This window comes from Pseudophryne corroboree, chromosome 1 (assembly GCF_028390025.1).
Source record: "Pseudophryne corroboree isolate aPseCor3 chromosome 1, aPseCor3.hap2, whole genome shotgun sequence".
Taxonomy (NCBI): Eukaryota; Metazoa; Chordata; class Amphibia; order Anura; family Myobatrachidae; genus Pseudophryne; species Pseudophryne corroboree.
This window is the reverse complement of record NC_086444.1, coordinates 716137840-716162589: the sequence shown is the minus strand read 5'-3', so window position 1 is coordinate 716162589 and position 24750 is coordinate 716137840. Positions and strand designations below refer to the sequence as shown.

At 48.3% G+C, this 24750-nt stretch overlaps 1 protein-coding gene across 2 annotated transcripts in view; it reads right to left on the bottom strand.

Annotated features, from left to right (window-relative positions):
• Positions 1 to 24074, bottom strand: part of REST (RE1 silencing transcription factor) — a 110006-nt gene extending 85932 nt beyond the window's left edge. Inside the window, exon 1 of one of the 2 annotated variants that reach the window (XM_063915302.1) lies at positions 23821 to 24074. The gene's annotated coding sequence lies outside the window, so the exon portion shown is untranslated. Of the gene's footprint in view, positions 1 to 7671; positions 7897 to 23820 lie in introns of those variants that run through there. The other variant, XM_063915292.1, reaches the window with a different exon arrangement.
• Positions 24075 to 24750: the final 676 nt, after the last annotated feature.

Below are 24750 nucleotides of genomic sequence, written 5' to 3'. Positions count from 1 at the left end.
CTCAATAGTCTTACGGGCACCATTAAGCTCACCTGTGCAAGCAGCTCCTCCAATATAGATTTCCTTGATGTAGCAATTTCTATCCGGGAAGGAAAATTTGAGACCTCTATTTTTAAGAAAAGCACTGATAAAAACACGGTACTATTAGCAGAAAGCTTTCACCCCAAACCATTAAAAATGGGCTTGCCCTTTGCACAACTGTCACGAATTGTCAGGATAACATCTGATCCTGCTCTTTTGGATGAAGCTCTTCATAAAATGGGGTCTGATTTTGTCCAATGGGGCTATAATAGAAGTGATGTGGACGACGCGATACGAAAGTGTCTGACCCTGGATAGGGAAACGCTGTTGGCTGGTGGGAACAAGGATAAGCAAATCAACAGATTGATTTTTCCTAGCACATTTTCAATAGCTTCTCGGCATTTGAGAGACACGATATTGAAGCATTGGCATATACTAGAGTCTGATCCCATCATGAGTGACTTTTGTAAAAACAGACCATTGTTTGCATATAAACGTAGCAGGAATTTAAAAGATCAATTAACATCCTCTGATATAAGCCCGACAGCAGTTCAACAGAATTGGTTATCCCTCAAGACAGGCTCATACCAATGTGGGAGATGTGTCAATTGTAGACACTTACTAACAGGAGATTTCTTTATGCATCCAAAGACTGGCGTTAAACATCTGTTACGGCAACACATGACGTGTGACAGCAAATATGTGATCTATTTAATTATTTGCCCTTGCCAATTAATTTATATTGGTAAAACCATCCGGATGCTAAAAGAAAGGATTGGAATGCATCGTTCTTCCATCAAAAAAGCCATGTTTAAAATTGACCAGAGTACACCACCAGTGGCAAAGCATTTTTTTGAAGCTGGCCACACACTCAAGGACTTCAAATTCATGCCCTTGGACCAAGTGAGACCGCTAAAGAGGGGAGGAGACCGCAATAAACTTTTACTCCAACGGGAGTGTGAATTAATATACAAATTTGATACAGTTTACCCGGGAGGCCTCAATGAGGAACTAAATTTGAATGTCTTTCTATAAGATTTAGAGGAGGACTGCTTGCATAGGAGGCCGTGATTGATTGATTCATTGATATTTTTATATTGATTTTTTTTGCAAAATTATTTTTTTGTATTTTCTAGATTCTATTGGATGTGTATGCCCATTTGATTGTCCTCATGTGTATTTGAGCTATGGATATTATGAGCGTTTAATCATAATATTTTGATCATACAATAATGATAATAATTTCTTTCTTGTGGTTACACTACTCTGTCATATCACAATATTCCCTTTGATGGTTGTTTATCAAGTGATTCCTATCTATATAATAGCCATATGGTGCCTGTCAGGCATCACTGACATCTGTCACTGTATGATGACCCGGTAATCCAAAAACCCTGGTTGCCAACCTGAATTCTCTTTCAGAATATTGTCTGGACATACAAATTAATGTCAGCAGTTGTTCAGGGGAAATTGCAATGGAACCCAGATTTGGAACCATTCCCCCGGTGTGAATGATGTAAATGCATTTTGAGTCCAGTGACTGACTAGCTTCCGTGTAATGAGACCTGCTATGCAGCATTTGCTGGCGTGTTACAGAAGTGGCACGGACCATGCGATGCAAACGGCAGTGTTTCTCCACGGATAACACTGTGAGCGCCTAGACCGGAACCGGAAGTGCGTTCCATAGCCGGATGGCGTGCGGTTCACGGCGGCGCCATTGAGAGAGATGGTGAGGCACGGGTGGACGGATGAGAGAGTCGTCACATGTGCGGAGTGTCAGGATATTGATGACGGGCACCTTGGCTATTTAAGCAGCAACTATGTGGCTTATTGTTGTGGAGCCCTTGAGGAAGGTGGTTATACACCGAAACAGCTGTCGGGCTTATCACTACAGGACAATGCATCCATGAGCTGACCAGATAAGTTCCTTGGTTTGAAGCTGCTATCATGTATTTATCTACAATATTTTTCACCAACTGCTGCTATTTTGAATTTTATTGATGAACTGTTTGAATTTCTTCACTAAAATATTTTTGCATCTAATTGGTGTGCTGGTCTCTATGTGGATAGGCTGCTTTCAACAGTGTGCTTTACACAGGAGGTTTTATGTGTACATATATATATAGTACAGTGTTTCTCCACATTGACCGTGGAGAAAGATAGCACTCTCCAGACTTTTTATAGTATATGCAGTAAAGTCATTTATTCACAAAACTTGGTTCCATGTATATCTTCATATACCCTGCTTGTGACATGAAGATATACATGGAACCAAGTTTTGTGAATAAATGACTTTACTGCATATACTATAAAAAGTCTGGAGAGTGCTATCTTTCTCCACGGTCAATGTGGAGAAACACTGTACTGTACTATGAGTTTGACCCAGTGATTGGATCAGACTTTGATTTGGCACCCCAGCCGTTACCTGCGCTGGGTGAGAGTGTGGGACTCCCTATATTATATATATATATATATATATATAAAATATATCTATATAATATATCTATATATCTATATATGTCAGTGCCTCAGTTATAATTATTAAGTAGGCAGTGCAGCAGCCATGCGGGACTGACACCAGGCACCGACTGTTTACAAGGACTTGTTTCCTGTCTGCTGTCACAGTCAGGGTTTCTTTCCTTCCTTTTGCGGTAGTGGCGGGGATGGGCGGACCATTGCAACGTCACTCGCTCCCTCCCTGCACCGCCTGTAAGCGTATGGGGTGCAGGGAGGGCTAGTGAAGCCTTCCACTGCGGCACCATATGTGTCAAGATTATGCTGCCGCCGGCGGTGTTCGGGAGGGGGGATCACAGCTTGGGCGCAGGGTGACCGCGGACGGCTAGTAGCAGGAAAACATTTTTGCCTGTCGGTAGCAGCAGCATAGCTGAAGCTGAGGGCCTATTTTGATGGGGGGCCTGGAGCTTCAGCTCCATCCCCCCCCATTGTTAACCCGGCCCTGTATCTATTATTGAAGATATTGCCAAGATATTACCTAGAACTGCAGCAGATAAACAGCAGTAGTGTTCACGCTAGGCAGTTTTAGCAGGGCGCCGCGCCCTGCCCTTTCTGTGGCGCCCTGCTAAAACTGCCGCCCGCTTCCTGCCCTCACAGCGTGTAAAGATGCCACTGAGAGAGCGCTTGGGGGAAGCCCAGAACCTCTGTAGGTGCTGGGCACGCCCCCAACAGTGACGTCGCCGGCCGCCCCCTTGTATTACCCGTGATGACCCCACCCCCTATTTTGCATGGCCACGTCCCCTTTTCGGAGCGCACGCTAGTGCCCCTCTAGAACCGGCGACCTGCCCGGCACGGATTCTAGAGTGAACACTACAGTAGTGTGGTAAAACTGCACTCCACTTTGCAGGACAAGGGCATGGAATATGTTTCTATGAAATAACTAGCAATCCAAGATGTATTTAATGGATTGGCCTGTGCCATATATAGAATTTTCTACTATTCACAATTAGGTTTATGTCATGAAACATTAGAAAAGATATCACTCATAAGGGCCAATCTGAGCAGGATCTTTCAATCTCTTTCTAGTGTATACAAAGGCGTTAACCCTCGCTTCTGAACATGCAGACGAGGGAGGTCCTCGTTAACGACAGCCATGCTGCAGATACGAAACATAACGGCAGTCGAGTGACCAGAGAATCCAACGATGGTAGCTGCCAGGGCTGGGTCCAGGTAACGGTGCAGAACAAACAGCTTGACCACGGTTATCGACCCAGGATGTCCTTAAAAGCTTAAATGCACACAGACTCTCCTGTCTTCTGATTACTTCCTCCCACTCCTATCTCCAAGATTTTTCACGTGCTGCTCCCTTTCTCTGGAATTCTTTACCTCTACAGAACTTCAAACGGGCTCTCAAGACCCACTTTCTTTACCAAACCCAGACAAATCTCATCCTAACTCTCTGTCCCATGCTCAGTCTACCCCATCTGTGTCACCCCTGTCTGTCTGCCCATCCCCTTTAGAATGTAAACTCTCATGATTAGGGCCCTCTTCCCTCATGTGCTTATCCTTTACTTACTTTAATAATCCTCAACTCCCCAAATCCTGCAGTTTTTGGCCACCTTGAAACTTATCTTTATGTCGTTACTGGTGTAGTTATGTTTAGTTACCCTGTACTTGTCCGATATTGACTTTAACTGTAAGTCACTGTTTTCCTGTTTTGATTATGTGCATATTTACTCTGTAATTGGGCGCTGCAGAACCCTTGTGGCGCCATATAAAGGATAATAAAAATAATAATAAAAAGCTGTTGATTGGCTGTGTATGCATAGGTTCACCTCAAGGGAGTGACTGAGAGTGACATGCAGGCCAGACCCGGGTTCAGGTTATATGGGCTGACCTGGGAATAACCCATGTCCAAGGTGCAGTGTAAACAGGGTCTGACCCGGGTTCGACCTTTGTCCTGCAACCTGGGTTTTTGGTGGAAAAGTGGTATTACAAAACTACAATCTGCTGGAATCTCCAGGCACATTTTCCTGGAAAGCGGTTGAAGAGCATGACCCAACTGACTAGATGCTGTAGCCAATTGGGCCACTAATCATGTACCACTAATTTCTTCCATAAAGTCCTCAACACCCTACTAGAATTGTAGCATACTGTACAGGTAAAATGGCCCTAATAGTCACCATTCATTGAAAAATGTCTATTAAACGACAATAAGGATAAGGACTTCACGCACTGATCAGGTCTTTGTTCAACTGAAGGAATGAAAAATGATTTAATAATGACAAAAGGTAATCACGGGCACTTCATTCATCATTAGCAAGTGATACCACCTACTGTACTTTATATATAAAATCAGTGTTTTTGGCAGTGTGGTCTGGAGCATTCATGATTGTGGTAACATAACAATAGGGAGAAGAGACACATGCAATGATCTCATCAGGAGTTCTTGCTGCTCATCTGTCAGAACAGGATTAGAAGACCATTTTCAAACTACAGGTTGAGTCTCCCTTATCCAAAATGCTTGGGACCACAGGCATTTTGGATATCGGATTTTTCCGTATTTTGGAATAATTGCATACCACAATGAGATATCATGGCAATGGGATCCAAGTCTAAGCACAGAATACATTTATGTTACATATACACCCTAAACACACAGCCTGAAGGTCATTTTAGCCATTATTTTTATTAACTTTGTGCATTAAACAAACTGTGTCTACATTCACACAATTCATTTATGTTTCATATACACCTTATACACACAGCCTGGAGGTCATTTAATACAATATTTTTCATAACTCTGTCTATTAAACAAAGTTTGTGTACATTGAGCCATCAAAAAACAAAGTTTCGCTGTCTCACTCTCCGTCAGGAAATTCCGTATTTCGGAATATTCCGTATTTCGGAATATATGGATATGGGATACTCAACCTGTATTTGAAATCTATCATTCTATAGAAGATAATTTAGAAATGAAAGAGACCATTTGAGACAGACTACAGTCTTCCCATGAATTGCCTGCACCAAAATCAGGGGTCTCAAGCACTGGGAATAATGTTTTAGACTGCAGAATACCACCTTCTTATTAGACTGTACATCAAGCACAGGAGGTCAAAGTTGGAGGTAATCTGGTTAGTGCACAAGCAGGATAACAGCTAGTTGGATGGCGTGAGTATGGGGCCTTTTTCACGCTCACTAAAGGGCTTGTCACACACAAGGAAACAAGTTTCTGCAGATTTTTAGTAATGGGCCCATTCATTCTTAGGATCCCGATGGGGCTGCTTAATATTAAGCAAACCATGAAAACCGAGTTTCCAGAGTGTGCTTGCAGGAACCAATGCCATTTTCACATGGTGTTGGTTCATGGTGACCAGCTCCTTCTTATGGAGAGGAACTCTGGGTTCCAAAGAGGGATCTGACACGATCACTCCACTGATGGCGGCCAGCACTGTGCGCATGTGTGAGCTGGAGCCAACTATATGCGCACTAACAAGACGGCTCATGCCTAGCAGTGTACAGTTACGTTGCTATTAGAGGCGGAACTGCAGGTGTTTAGGAGCCACCACAACTTGTGGCCAGTTAGATTCTTAGTTATAGAGGCCAAAGACTCCCTGATAATGAATAGGCCCCTTTATGTTAGCGCAGTTTTGTTTATTGCTTTAGTGTATTTTATAGTGGATTCTTCAAAATGTCAGCAAGTTGGAAGAGGACGTCCTATGCTACTGGATAAAGCTGTGCTAAGTATGTATTTTGCTTTTGACCAACACATTACATGTTTATTTGGATCCATGATTCACACCTGTCATAGCAGATTCTTCTGTGGTGGATGTAGCTGGCACCCCCGACAATTATGTTGGCGGCCAGAACACCGGCGCCAAAATCCTGAGGCCGGTCAGAATCCAGAAGGTGGAAAGCAGTCAGAATGCCGACTTTAAGTAGGCTTGCAGGGGGAGCTTAAGGGGAGGGAAAGGGGTAGGTTACTTTCAAATAAGTGTTGGGATTCTGATCGCCGGCATCCCGACTGTTGGGATCCCGTCACCAACCCCTCTGTGAGGCCCTGTTGCTTTTATAGAGCATACAGCATGTGTACCTTACCCTATTTGCAACTGCAAACTTCACATACAGCACTTTCCTGCTAAACAATCCCAGTGGTACAGTACACACTGCTGTTTAGTTACCTTAGCCTGTTCCGGCACAGTTTACTAAGATTGGATTTACCATAACCTTGTAAAAGCTATTTAATCAGTAACCGTTAGTGAGGCTGCTGGATCAGTGATCAAGCGTCTGTAGAATTAAAATGTGTTCAAAACTTTTTGGGCAGAACTCCGGATGTTACTGTGCAGGTTTGCAGAAGCGGATTTGTGTGTGTGATCACAGGGGAGACTGCTCCGGCCATTTTCCCTCTCACACATAACAGAGGGAGCGCTGACACCGGGGACTCCCGGCCCGTAATGTCCGTCGCCCGGGGAGTTGTCGTCCCGAAACGCGCACTCGCCGCAGTGACCGCCAGTAGCCTCACTACTGAGGCGGAGGCCTCGTTCATGGTCCGATACCGAGAACATATACACGACGCAGTACACCGCCGGGAGCTATCCACGCACACTGTGGCATGCTGGGGCAGGGGTCCAGGCGGCGGCCAGGACCGATTCCTAACTTTATGAGTCCACTACAAGAGCTGGCTAGCAGCAGCCACATCCCGGAGGCAGCGATCAGCACAGCCCCCGAGTTCACAACAGTCCTCTTATTAGTGGGGTGTAACTTGTGCAGGGAACCGGCCCCAACACATCAGCCCCTTAACAACGTCCAGTGCTACGGGGAGACAGTGGCAGGAAGGGGGGGCAGGGCCCGGGTGTGGGCAAAGAGGGGCCTCCAGGAAAGCGGAGGTGCCCAGATCAGCCCTGGACAGCGCCTCTCCCAGCAGGCACAGCGCCGCCGCCTATCACCAACAGCCAGAGGGCCAACTCTGGACAGCGACGGCTGCAGGAGCGTCTCAGCACACACCGGGCAGGGAGTATGCACATATATAATATACAGAGTGGAGGTGTATATATAGGGTGTATAAGAGGGGCTTGTCCTGTGACTTGGCCTGAGCTCACTGGCCGCACAAAAGTTCTACCAAACTGCAATCCCCCCACCCCAACTCTAAACTCTGGCAACTCTCACTGGCCAAGCGGACTGGGGCCCCACGCTCACCTCCCACTCAGCACCGTGTCTCCCGGAGGACGGATCGGCCCTGTTGCTCGGCGTTCTCGGTATGGGAGTCTCTGTGTCTGCCCTCACATTCCTACACACGCTGCACTCTACTCGCACTCCCCCTCCCTCGTCCTGTACAGCGGTGGCAGGGAACGCGCACGGCCGCTATCACTTACCAGCGTGCGCGCTCCCGCCTCAGTCCCCAGAGGTAACGACTAACGAGCGAGGGCCAGAGCCCGACTGCAGCCTGTTGATGCTGCTGTTTGTGCTTGGCAGCGATGGTGACAGATGGCACTTCGCTCCTATTGAGGTGTTGTTTATTGATCACCAGTTCACCAGCTCCTCACACAGTATATGCATACCTTATTTCTCTAACGTCCTAGTGGATGCTGGGGACTCCGTCAGGACCATGGGGAATAGCGGCTCCGCAGGAGACAGGGCACAAAAAGTAAGCTTTTAGGATCACATGGTGTGTACTGGCTCCTCCCCCTATGACCCTCCTCCAAGCCTCAGTTAGGTTTTTGTGCCCGTCCGAGCAGGGTGCAATCTAGGTGGCTCTCATAAAGAGCTGCTTAGAAAAAGTTTTTTAGGTTTCTTATTTTCAGTGAGTCCTGCTGGCAACAGGCTCACTGCTACGAGGGACTTAGGGGAGAGAAGTGAACTCACCTGCGTGCAGGATGGATTTGCTTCTTAGGCTACTGGACACCATTAGCTCCAGAGGGATCGAACACAGGCCCAGCCATGGAGTCCGGTCCCGGAGCCGTGCCGCGACCCCCCTTGCAGATGCCGAAGTTGCAGAGGTCCGGAAACAGGCGGCAGAAGACTTTCAGTCTTCATAAGGTAGCGCACAGCACTGCAGCTGTGCGCCATTGTTGTCGGCACACTTCACACCAGCGGTCACTGAGGGTGCAGGGCGCTGGGGGGGGCGCCCTGGGCAGCAATGTATAATACCTTTTTCTATGGCTAAAATACATCACATATAGCCCTTGAGGCTATATGGATGTATTTAACCCCTGCCATATATCGCAAACTCCGGGAGAAGAGCCCGCCGTTTTAGGGGGCGGGGCCTATTCTCCTCAGCACACAGCGCCCTTTTCCTGCTCCGCTCCGCTGTGAGGAAGGCTCCCAGGACTCTCCCCTGCACTGCACTACAGAAACAGGGTAAAACAGAGAAGGGGGGCATATTTTGGCGATATTTTTATATATTAAGCGCATATAACAGAAACAACACCTTTTAGGGTTGTTTATATACATTTTTATAGCGCTTTGGTGTGTGCTGGCAAACTCTCCCTCTGTCTCCCCAAAGGGCTAGTGGGGTCCTGTCTTCGATAAGAGCATTCCCTGTGTGTCTGCTGTGTGTCGGTACGTGTGTGTCGACATGTATGAGGACGATGTTGGTGTGGAGGCGGAGCAATTGCCGGTAATGGTGATGTCACCCCCTAGGGAGTCGACACCGGAATGGATGGCTTTAATTATGGAATTACGTGATAATGTTAGCACGCTGCAAAAGTCAGTTGACGACATGAGACGGCCGGAAAACCAGTTAGTACCTGTCCAGGCGTCTCAGGCACCGTCAGGGGCTGTAAAACGTCCCTTACCTCAGTCAGTCGACACAGGTACCGACACAGATGAATCTAGTGTCGACGGTGAAGAAATAAACGTATTTTCCAATAGGGCCACACGTTATATGATCACGGCAATGAAGGAGGCTTTGCATATCTCTGATACTGCAGGTACCTCAAAGGGGGGTATTATGTGGGGTGTGAAAAAACTACCTGTAGCTTTTCCAGAATCAGAGGAATTGAATGACGTGTGTGATGAAGCGTGGGTTAACCCCGATAGAAAACTGCTAATTTCAAAGAAGTTATTGGCATTATACCCTTTCCCACCAGAGGTTAGGGCGCGCTGGGAAACACCCCCTAGGGTGGATAAGGCGCTCACACGCTTATCAAAACAAGTGGCGTTACCGTTTCCTGATACGGCCGCCCTCAAGGATCCAGCTGATAGGGGGCTGGAAACTACCCTGAAGAGTATATACACACATACTGGTGTTATACTGCGACCAGCAATAGCCTCAGCCTGGATGTGCAGTGCTGGGGTGGTGTAGTCGGATTCCCTGACTGAAAATATTGATACCCTGGATAGGGACAGTATTTTATTGACTATAGAGCAATTAAAGGATGCTTTTCTTTATATGCGAGATGCTCAGAGGGATATTTGCACTCTGGCATCGAGAGTAAGTGCGATGTCCATATCTGCCAGAAGAAGTTTATGGACGCGACAGTGGTCAGGTGATGCGGATTCCAAACGGCATATGGAAGTATTGCCGTATAAAGGAGAGGAATTATTTGGGGTCGGTCTATCGGATCTGGTGGCCACGGCAACAGCCGGAAAATCCACTTTTTTACCTCAGGTCACCTCCCAACAGAAAAAGACACCGTCTTTTCAGCCGCAGTCCTTTCGTTCCTATAAGAACAAGCGGGCAAAAGGACAGTCATATTTGCCCAGAGGCAAAGGAAGGGGTAAGAGGTTGCAGCAAGCAACTACTTCCCACGAACAGAAGCCCTCCCCGGCTTCTACAAAGCCCTCAGCATGACGCTGGGGCTGTGCAAGCGGACTCAGGGGCGGTGGGGGGTCGACTAAAGATTTTCAGCACACAGTGGGCGCGCTCACAGGTGGACCCTTGGATCCTGCAGGTAGTATCTCAGGGTTACAAGTTGGAATTCGAAAAGTCTCCCCCTCGCCGGTTCCTAAAGTCTGCTTTACCAACGTCTCCCTCAGAAAGGGCGACGGTATTGGAAGCCATTCACAAGCTGTATTCTCAGCAGGTGATAGTCAAGGTACCCCTCCTACAACAGGGAAAGGGGTATTATTCCACACTATTTGTGGTACCGAAGCCGGACGGTTCGGTAAGACCTATTCTAAATCTGAAATCCTTGAACCTGTACATACAGAAATTCAAGTTCAAGATGGAGTCACTCAGAGCAGTGATAGCGAATCTGGAAGAAGGGGACTTCATGGTGTCCCTGGACATAAAAGATGCTTATCTGCATGTCCCAATTTACCCTTCACACCAAGGGTATCTCAGGTTCGTGATACAAAACTGTCATTATCAGTTTCAAACGCTGCCGTTTGGTTTGTCCACGGCACCTCGGGTCTTTACCAAGGTAATGGCCGAAATGATGGTTCTTCTACGAAGAAAAGGCGTATTAATTATCCCTTACTTGGACGATCTCCTGATAAGGGCAAGGTCCAGAGAACAGCTGAAAGTCGGAGTAGCACTAACCCAAGTAGTGCTTCAACAACACGGGTGGATTCTGAATCTTCCAAAATCTCAATTGACCCCGACGACACGTCTGCTGTTCCTGGGAATGATTCTGGACACTGTTCAGAAAAAGGTGTTTCTCCCGGAGGAGAAAGCAAGGGAGTTATCCGAACTTGTCAGGAACCTCCTAAAACCAGGAAATGTGTCAGTACATCAATGCACAAGAGTCCTGGGAAAGATGGTGGCTTCTTACGAAGCAATTCCATTCGGCAGATTCCACGCACGAATATTTCAGTGGGATCTGCTGGACAAATGGTCCGGATCGCATCTGCACATGCATCAGCGGATAACACTGTCACCAAGAACAAGGGTGTCTCTTCTGTGGTGGTTGCAGAGTGCCCATCTGTTAGAGGGCCGCAGATTCGGCATACAGGACTGGGTCCTGGTGACTACGGATGCCAGCCTACGAGGCTGGGGAGCAGTCACACAGGGAAGAAACTTCCAGGGCGTGTGGTCAAACCTGGAGACGTCTCTTCACATAAATATACTGGAGCTAAGAGCGATTTACAATGCTCTAAGCCTGGCAAAACCGCTGCTTCAGGGTCAGCCGGTGTTGATCCAGTCGGACAACATCACGGCAGTCGCCCACGTAAACAGACAGGGCGGCACGAGAAGCAGAAGAGCAATGACAGAAGCTGCAAGGATTCTTCGCTGGGCGGAAAATCATGTCATAGCACTGTCAGCAGTGTTCATTCCGGGAGTGGACAACTGGGAAGCAGACTTCCTCAGCAGACACGACCTCTACCCGGGAGAGTGGGGACTTCATCCAGAAGTCTTCCACATGATTGTGAACCGTTGGGAAAAACCAAAGGTGGACATGATGGCGTCCCGCCTCAACAAGAAACTGGACAGATATTGCGCCAGGTCAAGAGACCCTCAGGCAATAGCTGTGGACGCCCTGGTAACACCGTGGGTGTACCAGTCCGTGTATGTGTTTCCTCCTCTGCCTCTCATACCAAAGGTACTGAGAATTATACGGCTACGGGGAGTAAGAACAATACTCGTGGCTCCGGATTGGCCGAGAAGGACTTGGTACCCGGAACTTCAAGAGATGCTCACGGAAGAGCCGTGGCCTCTACCGTTAAGAAGGGATCTGCTTCAGCAGGGACCTTGTATGTTCCAAGACTTACCGCGACTGCGTTTGACGGCATGGCGGTTGAACGCCGGATTCTAAAAGAAAAGGGCATTCCAGAGGAAGTTATTCCTACCTTGATTAAAGCCAGGAAGGAAGTGACCGCACAACATTATCACCGCATTTGGAGAAAATATGTTGCGTGGTGTGAGGCCAAGAAGGCCCCAACGGAGGAATTTCAATTGGGTCGATTCCTACATTTCCTGCAGGCAGGATTGTCTATGGGCCTCAAATTGGGGTCTATTAAGGTTCAAATTTCGGCCTTATCGATTTTCTTCCAGAAAGAATTGGCTTCAGTGCCTGAAGTACAAACCTTTGTCAAAGGTGTACTACATATACAGCCCCCGATTGTGCCTCCAGTGGCACCGTGGGATCTCAACGTAGTTTTGGATTTTCTCAAATCCCATTGGTTTGAGCCGCTCAAATCGGTAGATTTGAAGTATCTTACATGGAAAGTAACCATGCTACTGGCCCTGGCTTCAGCCAGGAGAGTATCAGAGTTGGCGGCTTTATCGTACAAAAGCCCATATCTGATTTTCCATTCGGACAGGGCAGAACTGCGGACGCGTCCTCAGTTTCTGCCTAAGGTGGTTTCGGCTTTTCACTTGAACCAGCCTATTGTGGTGCCTGCGGCTACTAGCGACTTGGAGGACTCCAAGTTGCTGGACGTTGTCAGAGCATTTAAAATATATATTTCAAGGACGGCTGGAGTCAGAAAATCTGACTCGCTGTTTATCCTGTATGCACCCAACAAGATGGGTGCTCCTGCGTCTAAGCAGACGATTGCTCGTTGGATCTGTAGCACAATCCAACTTGCACATTCTGTGGCAGGCCTGCCACAGCCTAAATCTGTAAATGCCCACTCCACAAGGAAGGTGGGCTCATCTTGGGCGGCTGCCCGAGGGGTCTCGGCATTACAACTTTGCCGAGCAGCTACGTGGTCAGGGGAGAACACGTTTGTAAAATTTTACAAATTTGATACTCTGGCTAAGGAGGACCTGGAGTTCTCTCATTCGGTGCTGCAGAGTCATCCGCACTCTCCCGCCCGTTTGGGAGCTTTTGTATAATCCCCATGGTCCTGACGGAGTCCCCAGCATCCACTAGGACGTTAGAGAAAATAAGAATTTACTTACCGATAATTCTATTTCTCATAGTCCGTAGTGGATGCTGGGCGCCCATCCCAAGTGCGGATTGTCTGCAATACTTGTACATAGTTATTGTTACAAAAATCGGGTTATTATTGTTGTGAGCCATCTTTTCAGAGGCTTCTTCGTTGTTATCATACTGTTAACTGGGTTCAAATCACAAGTTGTACGGTGTGATTGGTGTGGCTGGTATGAGTCTTACCCGGGATTCAAGATCCTTCCTTATTGTGTACGCTCGTCCGGGCACAGTACCTAACTGAGGCTTGGAGGAGGGTCATAGGGGGAGGAGCCAGTACACACCATGTGATCCTAAAAGCTTACTTTTTGTGCCCTGTCTCCTGCGGAGCCGCTATTCCCCATGGTCCTGACGGAGTCCCCAGCATCCACTACGGACTATGAGAAATAGAATTATCGGTAAGTAAATTCTTATTTTCTCTAACGTCCTAGTGGATGCTGGGGACTCCGAAAGGACCATGGGGAATAGCGGCTCCGCAGGAGACTGGGCACAAAAGTAAAAGCTTTAGGACTACCTGGTGTGCACTGGCTCCTCCCCCTATGACCCTCCTCCAAGCCTCAGTTAGATTTTTGTGCCCGAACGAGAAGGGTGCAGTCTAGGTGGCTCTCCTGAGCTGCTTAGAAAAAAGTTTAGTTTTAGGTTTTTTATTTTCAGTGAGACCTGCTGGCAACAGGCTCACTGCACCGAGGGACTAAGGGGAGAAGAAGCGAACTCACCTGCGTGCAGAGTGGATTGGGCTTCTTAGGCTACTGGACATTAGCTCCAGAGGGACGATCACAGGCCCAGCCATGGATGGGTCCCAGAGCCGCGCCGCCGTCCCCCTTACAGAGCCAGAAGACTGAAGAGGTCCGGAAAATCGGCGGCAGAAGACGTCCTGTCTTCAATAAGGTAGCGCACAGCACCGCAGCTGTGCGCCATTGCTCTCAGCACACTTCACACTCCGGTCACTGAGGGTGCAGGGCGCTGGGGGGGGGGGGCGCCCTGAGACGCAATAAAAACACCTTTTTTTGGCAAAAAATACATCACATATAGCTCCTGGGCTATATGGATGCATTTAACCCCTGCCAATTTTTCCATAAAAAAGCGGGAGAAAGGCCGCCGAAAAGGGGGCGGAGCCTATCTCCTCAGCACACTGGCGCCATTTTTTCCTCACAGCTCCGTTGGAGGAAGGCTCCCTGACTCTCCCCTGCAGTCCTGAACTACAGAAACAGGGTAAAACAAGAGAGGGGGGGCACTAATTTGGCAGATAAATATATATTGCAGCTATATCAGGGAATAACACTTATATAAGGTTATCCCTATATATATATAGCGCTCTGGTGTGTGCTGGCAAACTCTCCCTCTGTCTCCCCAAAGGGCTAGTGGGGTCCTGTCCTCTGTCAGAGCATTCCCTGTGTGTGTGCTGTGTGTCGGTACGTTGTGTCGACATGTATTAGGAGGAAAATGGTGTGGAGGCGGAGCAATTGCCTGTGTTAGTGATGTCACCCCCTAGGGAGTCGACACCTGACTGGATGGTCTTATGGAAAGAATTACGTGATAGTGTCAGCACTTTACAAAAGACTGTTGACGACATGAGACAGCCGGCAAATCAGTTAATACCTGTACAGGCGTCTCAAACACCGTCAGGGGCTCTAAAACGCCCGTTACCTCAGGTCGATACAGACACTGACACGGACACTGACTCCAGTGTCGACGGTGAGGAAACAAACGTATTTTCCAGTAGGGCCACACGTTACATGATCACGGCAATGAAGGAGGTTTTGAACATTTCTGATACTACAAGTACCACAAAAGAGGGTATTATGTGGGGTGTGAAAAAACTACCCGTAGTTTTTCCTGAATCAGATGAATTAAATGAGGTGTGTGATGAAGCGTGGGTTTCCCCCGATAAAAAACTGCTAATTTCTAAAAAATTATTGGCATTATACCCTTTCCCGCCAGAGGTTAGGGCACGTTGGGAAACACCCCCTAGGGTAGATAAGGCGCTCACACGCTTATCAAAACAAGTGGCGTTACCGTCTCCTGATACGGCCGCCCTCAAGGAACCAGCTGATAGGAAGCTGGAAAATATCCTAAAAAGTATATACACACATACTGGTATTATACTGCGACCAGCAATCGCCTCAGCCTGGATGTGCAGTGCTGGGGTGGCTTGGTCGGATTCCCTGACTGAAAATATTGATACCCTGGACAGGGACAATATATTATTGACTATAGAGCATTTAAAGGATGCATTTCTATATATGCGAGATGCACAGAGGGATATTTGCACTCTGGCATCAAGAGTAAGTGCGATGTCCATTTCTGCCAGAAGAGGGTTATGGACGCGACAGTGGTCAGGTGATGCGGATTCCAAACGGCATATGGAAGTATTGCCGTATAAAGGGGAGGAGTTATTTGGGGTCGGTCTATCGGACCTGGTGGCCACGGCAACGGCTGGGAAATCCACCTTTTTACCCCAGGTCACCTCTCAGCAGAAAAAGATACCGTCTTTTCAGGCTCAGTCCTTTCGTCCCCATAAGGGCAAGCGGGCAAAAGGCCACTCATATCTGCCCCGGGGCAGAGGAAGGGGAAAAAGACTGCAGCAGACAGCCTCTTCCCACGAACATAAGCCCTCCCCCGCTTCTGCCAAGTCCTCAGCATGACGCTGGGGCCTTACAAGCGGACTCAGGCACGGTGGGGGCCCGTCTCAAGAATTTCAGCGCGCAGTGGGCTCACTCGCAAGTGGACCCCTGGATCCTGCAGGTAGTATCTCAGGGGTACAAATTGGAATTCGAGACGTCTCCCCCTCGCCGGTTCCTGAAGTCTGCTTTACCAACGTCTCCCCCCGACAGGGAGGCGGTATTGGAAGCCATTCACAAGCTGTATTCCCAGCAGGTGATAATCAAGGTACCCCTCCTACAACAGGGAAAGGGGTATTATTCCACGCTGTTTGTGGTACCGAAGCCGGACGGCTCGGTGAGACCCATTTTAAATCTGAAATCCTTGAACACTTACATAAAAAGGTTCAAGTTCAAGATGGAGTCACTCAGAGCAGTGATAGCGAACCTGGAAGAAGGGGACTATATGGTGTCTCTGGACATCAAGGATGCTTACCTCCATGTCCCAATTTGCCCTTCTCACCAAGGGTACCTCAGGTTTGTGGTACAGAACTGTCACTATCAGTTTCAGACGCTGCCGTTTGGATTGTCCACGGCACCCCGGGTCTTTACCAAGGTAATGGCCGAAATGATGATTCTTCTTCGAAGAAAAGGCGTCTTAATTATCCCTTACTTGGACGATCTCCTGATAAGGGCAAGGTCCAGAGAACAGTTAGAGGTCGGAGTAGCACTATCTCAAGTAGTACTACGACAGCATGGATGGATTCTAAATATTCCAAAATCGCAGCTGATTCCGACGACACGTCTGCTGTTCCTAGGGATGATTCTGGACACAGTACAGAAAAAGGTGTTTCTCCTGGAGGAGAAAGCCAGGGAGTTATCCGACCTAGTCAGGAACCTCCTAAGACCAGGCCAAGTGTCAGTGCATCAATGCACAAGGGTCCTGGGAAAGATGGTGGCTTCTTACGAAGCGATTCCATTCGGCAGATTCCACGCAAGAACTTTTCAGTGGGATCTGCTGGACAAATGGTCCGGATCGCATCTTCAAATGCATCAGCGGATAACCCTGTCTCCAAGGACAAGGGTGTCTCTCCTGTGGTGGTTACAGAGTGCTCATCTCCTAGAGGGCCGCAGATTCGGCATTCAGGATTGGGTCCAGGTGACCACGGATGCCAGCCTGAGAGGCTGGGGAGCAGTCACACAGGGAAAAAATTTCCAGGGCTTGTGGTCAAGCATGGAAACGTCACTTCACATAAATATCCTGGAACTAAGGGCCATTTACAATGCCCTAAGTCAGGCAAGGCCTCTGCTTCAGGGTCAGCCGGTGTTGAACCAGTCGGACAACATCACGGCAGTCGCCCACGTAAACAGACAGGGCGGCACAAGAAGCAGGAGGGCAGTGACGGAAGTTGCAAGGATTCTTCGCTGGGCGGAAAATCATGTGATAGCACTGTCAGCAGTGTTCATTCCGGGAGTGGACAACTGGGAAGCAGACTTCCTCAGCAGACACGATCTTCTCCCGGGGGAGTGGGGACTTCACCCAGAAGTCTTCCACATGATTGTGAACCGTTGGGAAAAACCAAAGGTGGACATGATGGCGTCCCGCCTCAACAAAAAACTGGACAGATATTGCGCCAGGTCAAGGGACCCTCAGGCAATAGCTGTGGACGCTCTGGTAACACCGTGGGTGTACCAGTCAGTATATGTGTTCCCTCCTCTGCCTCTCATACCCAAGGTACTGAGAATCATAAGAAGATAGGTGTAAAGACTATACTCGTGGCTCCGGATTGGCCAAGAAGGACTTGGTACCCGGAAATTCAAGAGATGCTCACGGAAGACCCGTGGCCTCTCCCTCTAAGAAAGGACCTGCTCCAGCAGGGACCATGTCTGTTCCAAGACTTACCGCGGCTGCGTTTGACGGCATGGCGGTTGAACGCCGGATCCTGAAGGAAAAAGGCATTCCGGATGAAGTTATCCCTACCCTGATCAAAGCCAGGCAGGATGTAACTGTGCAACATTATCACCGTATTTGGCGTAAATATGTTGCGTGGTGTGAGGCCAGGAAGGCCCCTACAGAGGAATTTCAACTGGGTCGATTCCTGCATTTCCTGCAAACAGGACTGTCTATGGGCCTCAAATTAGGGTCCATTAAGGTTCAAATTTCGGCCCTGTCGATATTCTTCCAAAAAGAACTAGCTTCAGTTCCTGAAGTTCAGACGTTTGTCAAGGGGGTACTGCATAAACAGCCTCCTTTTGTGCCTCCAGTGGCACCTTGGGATCTCAATGTAGTTTTGGGATTCCTAAAATCACATTGGTTTGAACCACTCACCACTGTGGATTTAAAATATCTCACATGGAAAGTGGTAATGCTGTTAGCCCTGGCTTCAGCCAGGCGTGTATCAGAATTGGCGGCTTTATCCTATAAAAGCCCTTACCTAATTTTTCATACGGACAGGGCAGAATTGAGGACTCGTCCTCAATTTCTCCCTAAGGTGGTTTCAGCATTTCACTTAAACCAGCCTATTGTGGTACCTGCGGCTACTAGGGACTTGGAGGATTCCAAGTTGCTGGACGTAGTCAGGGCCCTGAAAATATATGTTTCCAGGATGGCTGGAGTCAGAAAATCTGACTCGCTGTTTATCCTGTATGCACCCAACAAGCTGGGTGCCCCTGCTTCTAAGCAGACGATTGCTCGTTGGATTTGTAGTACAATTCAGCTTGCACATTCTGTGGCAGGCCTGCCACAGCCAAAATCTGTAAAAGCCCATTCCACACGGAAAGTGGGCTCATCTTGGGCGGCTGCCCGAGGGGTCTCGGCTTTACAACTTTGCCGAGCAGCTACTTGGTCAGGGGCAAATACGTTTGCAAAATTCTACAAATTTGATACCCTGGCTGAGGAGGACCTGGAGTTCTCTCATTCGGTGCTGCAGAGTCATCCGCACTCTCCCGCTCGTTTGGGAGCTTTGGTATAACCCCCTTGGTCCTTTCGGAGTCCCCAGCATCCACTAGGACGTTAGAGAAAATAAGAATTTACTTACCGATAATTCTATTTCTCATAGTCCGTAGTGGATGCTGGGCGCCCATCCCAAGTGCGGATTGTCTGCAATACTTGTACATAGTTATTGTTACAAAAATCGGGTTATTATTGTTGTGAGCCATCTTTTCAGAGGCTCCTCTGTTATCATGCTGTTAACTGGGTTCAAATCACAAGTTGTACGGTGTGATTGGTGTGGCTGGTATGAGTCTTACCCGGGATTCAAAATCCTTCCTTATTGTGTACGCTCGTCCGGGCACAGTATCCTAACTGAGGCTTGGAGGAGGGTCATAGGGGGAGGAGCCAGTGCACACCAGGTAGTCCTAAAGCTTTTACTTTTGTGCCCAGTCTCCTGCGGAGCCGCTATTCCCCATGGTCCTTTCGGAGTCCCCAGCATCCACTACGGACTATGAGAAATAGAATTATCGGTAAGTAAATTCTTATTATCAGTGTTAGGATCCATTTTTGCAGCCTGTTTGGATATATAGTGTGGTTAACCGCAAATACTGATAGCATCACCACTATGTATCACAGAGGGCCTGCAGTCCCGATAGTAGCCGTAGCTCACATTGGTTTCTATGGGGGATGCAATCAGGGCCGGTTCTAGACCTTGTGGCGCCCCCCACCTACCCGACAGGTAAAACAGGGTTAGTGTGCACCGTAGGCGCGTGTACAAAAAATAGGGGCGTGGCTTCATAGGGAAGGGGCATGGCCACAGTTATGCCCCCAGTAGAGTTATGTCCCCTGTTGCTGTGCCCCTGTAGTTTTGCCCCGTTGCTGTGCCCTCAGTAGATGTGCCCCATGTTGCTGTGCCCCCTGTTGCTGTGCCCTCAGTAGATGTGCCCCATGTTGCTGTGCCCCAGGTAGCTGCGCTTACAAAAAAAAAAAAAAAATACCAGCCCCGCTCCTGCTTCCAGACCGCTGCTGCTGTCCTCCGTCTCCGGCTGCCGCTCCTCGGATCTATCACTGCACACAGACACTAGAGGTCAATTATGACCTCTAGCGTCTGACGCCGCTCCCACAATGCCGTATGGTGTGCAATGACATCAGGCGCACCGCATGGCACCAGTGGCAGGGACAGGCGGCGCCCCGGGCATAAATCCCGTTTGCCCGTGGCAAGAGCCGCTATTGAATGCAATGCTGTCAGATTCACCAAGCTTCGAAATATGAAGCCATCCCAATGAACCCTGTGACAAACCTCCCAACTTTCAAGAGGTAAGAAGCGGAACTTTGGCACGGCATAGCAGCCCGAAAAAAAGTGGGCGTGGCTTTTCAATGATGCTGTGATCACGAGCCATGCCCCCATTTACCAGATCTGTGGGGGCATGCCAAGCGCTCTGTGAGCTGCTGGCCATCTCCCCAGTCCCTCTTGTCACTGTGAATAGACACTGTGCACATACATACGCACAGCATCTATTTACCGCTGCTCTACAGCAGAGCAGTGAGTAACAGGATCCTCCCAACACACACACACTGCTGGACACTACCATGGAGAGGGGGAGGGGCTATCTGTATCATGGGGAGCCAAGTCTGAGGTGACAGCTAGTATTTGTGTGTAACAGGCCAGCACCAGCATCTCCCTCCTCCTCAGCCACCCCTCCACCCCCACCCCACACACACACACCCCAGTTCGGCACCTCATGTGCTCTATCTGGCCTGTCACCTTCCAATCATTAGTACCAGTCACCAGGCCAGCTTTGCCTGCTACGCCACCTCATTAACCCATCCTTCATTCACTGCCTCACCAGGTGATGGCAGTGAGTAGGTGAGGCTCATTACGTATAATGTCACAACTGTGGGCATTATATTAAATGGACACTACTACTGTGGACATTATGTGAATTAGGGGCACTACATGCGGTGTAATGTGATTAAAATTGTGCTAGTGTGGTGTAATTTGAATTGGGGGTACAATTGTGTGGTTACACCCCTTCCTTGTAAGACCACACCCATTTATTTTGAGGGGCGCGTTTTGTCTCTTTATAATGCATGGAAGGGAGGGCGCAAATTTATAGTTTGCAGGGCGGCGCCAAACACCCTAGCACCGACCCTGCCTGTAGGAGTTGGAAAACAAGAGTATGAAATGATAGTGGTTGCAACAATTTGCTTAATCATGTCTTAATGATATCTCTTAACCTCTTCAGTGGTTTGCCCGGAAATCTTCCGGGCTAGCCGGTGCTGACAGCGCTGGCAACCCTGAAAGATTTCCAGGCATACTACCTTCTGATTCCCCGGGGACAGCCGTGCAGCGTGCACGGCACCCGGGAATCAGCATACTCCATTATGAAGTTTAGCCCACCTCCCGGACTCCTATTGGCCGTGGGGCGGGCTTAGCTGTAAAATGGCTTATGCTGATTCATCACTGGGGCTGGCGATCCCCGCCAGCAATGCCCGCGGGCAATCACCAGGCGATTACCTCGCCCTGCCCCATGGCTCGCCCCCCTTGCACCTCCCCCCCGCTTCCACTTCAATTTAAAACTCCCCCGGGGTGTGTTTTAAATTGAAAACCTGCCACTGAATGGGTTAAATGACTATCATGTATTTTAACAAGTTATGTGAGTGCTAGTCCATCTCTACCAGAGCTACCTCTTCCCTCCCAACATCTTGACATCACATCAGTGGTATTGGCGTTTGTTTTATGTGTAAACAGTGGACTGGAATGGTAACGCAGAATGATGCTCAGCAGTCTCTATGGTAACGACATAACTATTTCTGCATTAGATGTGTAATGTGCAGACTCTCCACATCATGGAGACTCTGCACATTACACCATATTCTGGAGCTGTTGGGTATATCTCAGGCCCAGCTTTATCAAGCCTTGGAGAGTGATGAATTGCACAGTGATAAAGTACCAACCAACAAACCAACCAACCTACCAAAAAATAAGAAAATCCATAATTTTCTCTGAAATAACTTAAAATTGTCAAAAGGAATTGTCATCCAGCATAGCTTATTCCATATTTTATAGAAATCAGACTTTGCATTTGGCATTTGATTAAACAGAATATGTTAAATAATAAAACAAATGAAAATGGCATGGACAAACATTTCTTCTTCAGGGTATATAGGCTCTACAGGAATTAGATGGTTTGGAGAGAACTGGGCACCAAACAGTTCAACTTTTAAGTCCCAGGATACACTTGTGCTTCCTTCTATATACCCCAGACCCAAGCTAATCAGTTTTTATTTGGTGCTGTCAGGAGCTGGGTGCACCTTTAGACCAGTGACGTGCGGTGACGTCAATGGCTGGGGAGGCACTGGCTTCTCAAGTACATACCCAGTCGCACAAGAACACAAACCTCAGCTCACTTTTTAGGAAAAGCAAATACATTAGATACATGGGGGGTGGGCTGGTACTGCAGCAATTGTGTATATACTGTGATTACATGACAGGTCCCAAAGTACCCAGACAGCAGCCAGGGCTGGGTCCAAAACTACTGGCACTCTGAGCAAGATGTTTTGAAGCACCCACTCTCCCCCCAATGTGCGCAATGAAGGCGCACATATACTCCTAGGAAAGTGGGAATAGCCTCGCAATTATAAAGTGGGACTAGCCTACACAAACAATTGGCAGTCTTACACATATTGCCCATAGTAGTGCTCCTTACACTTAATACCCACAGTATAGTGCCAGTTACATGTAATGCCCCAGTATAGTGGCAGTTACACATGATGCCCCTCAGTATAGTGCCAGATACACGTAATGCCTCCAGTATAGTGGCAGTTACACATGATGCCTCCAGTATAGTGGCAGTTACACGTAATGCCTCCAGTATAGTGCCAGTTACATGTAATGCCTCCAGTATAGTGGCAGTTACACGTAATGCCTCCAGAATAGTGGCAGTTAAACGTAATGCCCCAGTATAGTGGCAGTTACACGTGATGCCTCCAGTATAGTGCTAGTTACACATAATGCCTCCAGTATAGTGCTAGTTACACATAATGCCTCCAGTATAGTGCCAGTTACATGTGATGTCTCCAGTATAGTGCCAGTTAAACGTAATGGTCCAAGTATATTGCCAGTTACACGTAATGCTTCCAGTATAGTGCAGGTTACACGTAATGCCTCCAGTATAGTGCCAGTTACACGTGATTCCTCCAGTACAGTGCCAATTACATGTAATGCTCCAAGTATAGTGCCAGTTACACGTAATGCCTCCAGTATAGTGCCAGTTACACGTAATGCCCCTGCATAGTATCAGATACATGTAATGCCCTTGTACAGTGCCAAATACACTATATGCCCCCATAGTGCCATAAACACATTATATGCCCCCACAGTGCCATAAATACATTATATGCCCCCATAGTGCCATAAACACAGAAGTGCTGCTGACTTTGATGTGCCGCGGCCACGGACCTCTCCAGCGGTTGTGGCAATGAGAGTGCTGAACAGAAACGAGCTGCTTCTATAATAGAGTAACAGCGCTGTCGCTATACCGGTGACATGTACTTGTGTTGCAGCTTTTCCACTGTTACATATATTATACACTATGGGGTATGAGGCTCCTGCACACCTGGTAAAAATATACTGAGGTGGGAGGATACAGCAATGGCGTTAGTCAAAGTTGTAGCCAATGCCCGCTCTTGTCAAATTAATTGTGTTATTTAATTTAATATCAATTGATGTACCATCATAATAGAATATTGTGATTGAAACAATCCCATACAAACAGTCATAATAAATTCACTCATAGTATCCCTAAGTAATAAGAACTGTACGTTGTTTGTTTACAATGTAGTTGAACCTAATATACAGTATATAATACAGCTGCTGATCCTGACCTCTGCGCGGTGACGCTGACACCTGCCGCTATACATGGCACTGCGGACTCCCACACATATAAGTCAGTGACCTGCGGTTCCACACCCAACGCTGGGAGCCCTGTGTACTTACTCCCCGTAGAAATTCTCCCAAACTTCGTCCTCCGGAATCCACAGCCAGCAGCAGCCGCCGGGACATGGCGTGGACCCTGTGGAGAGAGGACGGCTCTGTGCTGCGCTGGCCGCTGCCGCTGCGGGTACTGACCAAAGTGTTGGTGCCAGTGGGATGACGATCAGGAGTGACGGGCAGGCCGGTACCCGGCTGTGTGAAGTGTTTCCACCGCGCCGTCCTCCTGTGAAAAACCCCGCCTGGATCGGCCCTGCTTCTAGCTGTTGATCAAAGAGGGCTGGCGGATGCTGTCAGGGGGATGAAGAGAGGGAAGTCCCTTCCTTGTCCTGCCGCTGCGTGGGGGTGATTGGGCCAGCGGATCCCGCAGTGGATCCGCTGTCCAATCACATGTGCCTCGCTAGCAGGGGTGTGCTTTCCCTGCCAGCGAGTCACTTGTAGAAGTGCCGCTTTCACTGTATTTTTTAATGGGCTTTTACAGCCCAGCGCTTGGCCCCGCCCCCAGCTTTATCCCCGTTCCTACTGTCAGCGGGAGGCACTAGCTATCAGTGCCTCCCAAACTAGTTTAATACACTAAAATGATAAGAATAATATAAAGAGGATACATATGACTGATATGTATCATATGTATCTTCTTTGTATTATTTTAATCCTTAATGACAGGGGAGGCACTGCCTCCTCTGACTGCACGTCCCTGCTTTAGACAGGGAATCTGCTGTTAAGCAGCTCCAAGCTTTCTTTTATTATTTTCTTTACTTTTTAGTTATTTGATCATCAGAGCAAGTAGCGGGGACGTCCCATAGGGCACCTGTGCTACTGGTCCAGCTTTCCCTGCTGGCACCTTGACACTGATGATTGGGCTAGTGATCTCAGCTGGGACCAGCTGGATCTTTCTAGCAAACAGCTCCTTCTGGACCTAGGCCACAGCCAGACGTA